This window comes from Rhinopithecus roxellana, chromosome 4 (assembly GCF_007565055.1).
Source record: "Rhinopithecus roxellana isolate Shanxi Qingling chromosome 4, ASM756505v1, whole genome shotgun sequence".
NCBI classification, from domain to species: Eukaryota; Metazoa; Chordata; class Mammalia; order Primates; family Cercopithecidae; genus Rhinopithecus; species Rhinopithecus roxellana.
In genome coordinates this window covers 64,830,760-64,834,812 of record NC_044552.1, presented here as the reverse complement: position 1 = coordinate 64,834,812, position 4,053 = coordinate 64,830,760, and positions in this window count along the sequence as shown.

Sequence of the window (4,053 nt, the reverse complement as noted above, 5' to 3'; positions counted from 1 at the left end):
CTCCAGGAAAACAACTCCGAAGTCGGACACCCACTACTGCAAAACCCCAACCCTGATAACAGAGCCCCTATTCAGCAGGAAGTAGCCAGATAGTCAACAGCACCCCTTTTCCTTTTATATTAAAGTAGAAGCCAAGAATGTTAGTCCACACTATAGCACTTTGTAAGCCTTCCCCACCGCCATTTCTCAGACCTTGGTCAAAGTGAAACATTCCACAGGGGTTTGGGCCATAAGAAACAGCCTGCCTCTTATATTCTGCTGGGAGAAAGTGCAAAAGTGCAAGGAACACTACATTCAGCCACTACAAGGGCTAGAACGGCCTCACCCTGGCAACACGTAATCAACATTTTCCCAGGCAGCAGGCCATCCCCCCGGCAGATCCCTCCTGCCCAGACCTATAAATTGTCCCAGCCTTTAAGCATCAGTGGGCCCTGGCATTAAGCTGGTCTCCCGCCTCTGTAGGTCTAATGCTGGACATAAAGCCTGCATTTGCTGTTAAGCCTCTCTCTCTCTCTCTCTCTATCTATCTATCTTTCTTTAACCCTTGCCTTCCCTTCAAAACCTGACACCCTGGAGCCAACCACTGATGGGTACTGGCATATAAATACTCTAACTTCTGTACCTTTGGTTAGGACAGATCTGAGGTGCAGACTACACTGTTCCCACTGCTCTCTTGTAGCATTAGTCCAAAATTACCTTCCTCCAGACTTGGCTTGTTTTCGTACCCTTGTTTGGTCTCCTTTCTTTCCCTGCCCACTTCCCAACCTCCTTACTATTTTTGTTGTTGGTTTTTTCCCCTGAAAATATGATTACATCACTTTAACATTAATCTTCATCTCAGGATCTGTTTCTGGGGAAGGCAGCAGTTTATTTTGGCAATACTATTAGTATTATTTTCATGTTAACATAGGCATGCTATAATAAAGCAAAAAAGTGTATTCATTGGGAACAGATAGCCAACAAAAGAGCAATATGTGAGACTATAAAATCAAAGGAATTTTGGGAATAATCCTAATCCTAAATTTGAATTAGAAATATAAGGAAAATATTATAATTTCTTTTTTAAAAATACTCTTTTCAAGTTCTTCCACTGAAAATTTCGAAAAGCCGCGAAACCCAGGAACAATGAGCACTTAGTGTTCAAAGTGTGGTCTCTAAACGTTATTTCCTGCTGAAAGGACCCCGCACTTCCTAAGAAAGCCCAGATCTGAGAATAGAAAATATATAAGAGGAAGCTGGAAAGTTTTTTGTGTGTTGGAAGACAAGGAAGCTATTCAAGACCACAAGAGTCATATCATAATGACATGGAAACCAGCTTGAAAGGACTCCCACTGGCCAAAGAAGGAAGAACTGTAGCATCAGAAAGGAATAAGAACTGCAATAGATTGCAAAACATCAAATAAAATCTGTGAGGTCATAATAGTACTTGGTCATTTTTGCTAAGACACTAAGTTATTCTAGAAATTTATCAAGTAACTATGGTAACTTTCCTATTAAATCTGTATTCCCAGTTTACCAAATGTTTGATAAAGTAAATTTCCTTTTTTATAAAAATATTCTAGCTCGTAAATGAAGGAGACATGATAGAATTAGAAAATCACCATTTTATAACTTCTAAGCAAATGATGGATCTAGGCGTCATTTACTAACTGTAGTTAAAAGCCATAGGTGAAAGATTGATGAAAACTTTATTAATAAGTAAGTCAGGCTAAGAATATTTGAAACTACCGATTAATCTTACCACCACTAAAAGTGAGACAACCTGCTATTATGTGCCTCCCAACACGGTGCGATAGTACCCTGTATCATCTCATACCCCAGTGAAGTGTTTTTGTGCTGAATCTAACCAAGCCTCTGTAAATACCTCACAGTTTGCGGAATGTAAGGAAATACAAAAATATATCAAATGATCCTAAAAGGGAGCTATTAGCCAAACCAATTATGAGAGACATTCTGCAAGGGATCCTGTTTTATTGATGTTGTTTTTAAGTAATGGCAAATGTAAACTGGGAGAGGGGATTATTATAAAATAAGAGACATGAGAGCCTTAACAATTAAGCGCGCCATTATGTGGATCCTATTCAAATTCTCTCTTAAATCAAGCAAATATAAAGGACACAACTTTGAAGCAATTGGGAAAATTGTCATAATGGTTGGATATTAGGTGATGTTAAGGGATCATTGTTTATTTACTAGATGTGCTGATAGCATGTTAGTTATATTTTTTAAAGTTCTAATGAATTAGATAGCCATGCTGAATGTTTTACAGAAGAAATGACATAATGCCTGAGATTTGCTTTAAAATGCTACAAAAAAACAACCATTGAATGTTGTTGATAACATTCAAATGACCAAATGAAAACTCAAATGGCCAAATATTGATAATTATTGAAGTGGGTGAATATGTACACAGCTATCTTAAACTGATCTACTTTTTTGTATGCTTAAACATTTCCATAATAAGATGATAAATTTTAAAACTTAATACATAAAACACAGAATCCAAAAGAAACAATTTCAAAGAATCTCACAGATCAGCAGAAAGCTTTGGGGCCAGCAAACAGAAAGATGGTTCTCCTTCAGGTAATCAGTACTAGAACTGCCATATTGATGGCAGATGGGAGTGTTATTATATAACACATGGACATTGAACAACTGCTGACCTAGGGGTTTCAATCACTAAAAGGGCTCCTCTTTCAGAAAATGCCAGAAATCGCCAAGCGTGAAACAGAACAGACAGTACAAATATTCTGCAACATACAGAAGAGGACCAGCAGAATCTGGACTTCTGAAAAAGAAAAAATCCAACTCAATAGCAACATCAAAGTCTCCTGGGCAAAGGGGTTAAAGATTTACAACATTTCTTTAGAGGAAAAAAATAACTGGTTCAATTTACAGAGAATCCGCTATGTGCCAAACATTTAATGAGCACTTTAAAACATGATTAAAAAATTAAAAAATATTTGTTAAGCATGAAATAAATGATCTATAATGCAAAATCCCTGATTTTAGTGCTTGGATATGTTTAAGTAATTAGTAGATTACCTTCGAAGAGTTCTAAGTTAAAAGTATTAGGGGACAGGCATGGTGGCTCACACCTGTCATTCCAACACTCGGGAGGCCAAGGCACGAGGATTGCTTGAGGCAAGAAGTTTGAAATCAATCTGGGCAACACAGCAAGACCTTGTCTCTACCAATTAGCTGGGTACAGTGTTGCATACCTGTAATCCCAGCTACTCGGGGCTGAAGTGGAAGGATCCCTTGAGTTCAGGAGTTCAAGTCTGCACTGAGCTATAATTGCACCATAGCACTCCAGCCTGGGTGACAGAGTGAGATCCTGTCTCTCTATTTTTGTTTTTTTTTTAATGTTTCTGGATATTACTATAACCAAGTGGCTGAACCAGAACCTACAGTAATTGCAGGAGGAGCCATGAGAGAAGCCACACCTTCCAGAGGACATGCCTCAATAAAATGTACCTCTTTCTGAGTATGCCAAATGTCAGACAGATATACTGTTTAGAGAGGAGTGTGGAGGAGACAGGGTGAGGGAAGGAGGGGAAGGAAGGAAGGAAGGAAGGAAGGAAGGAAGGAAGGAAGGAAGGAAGGAAGGAAGGAAGGAAGGAGAAGGAAGAAGGGAAAGAGAAGGAAGAAAGAAAAAAGGGAGAAAAGGAAGAAGAAAGGAAGGGAATTAAGAGTAAAAATTTAATAGGGCATTTATGGGGCATTTAGAAAGCCACAACATTCCTGTGAGAACAGCATTGAATACCCAGAGCCATCTTTAATAGAGAAATCTTGAGAGCACTTATGGCAGGCAAGCTTTATCTCCTGGGCAGGGAGAGAGACTAAGGTTGTCTGCTTATTATGCCATGAAATTACTGGCAGATTCCCAGATTTCTGGTCCACTGGATGATTTTGACCCATACACCTTCCATGAAGCTTTAAGGAAAAGGTAAAAGTAAAGTTAAAAATTAAGCTTTTAACTTTGACACAGCGATGTCAAAAGATTTGGTGAATGATTTGTGGGGCTAAACTTGGTAATCCCAGAAAGTCAAT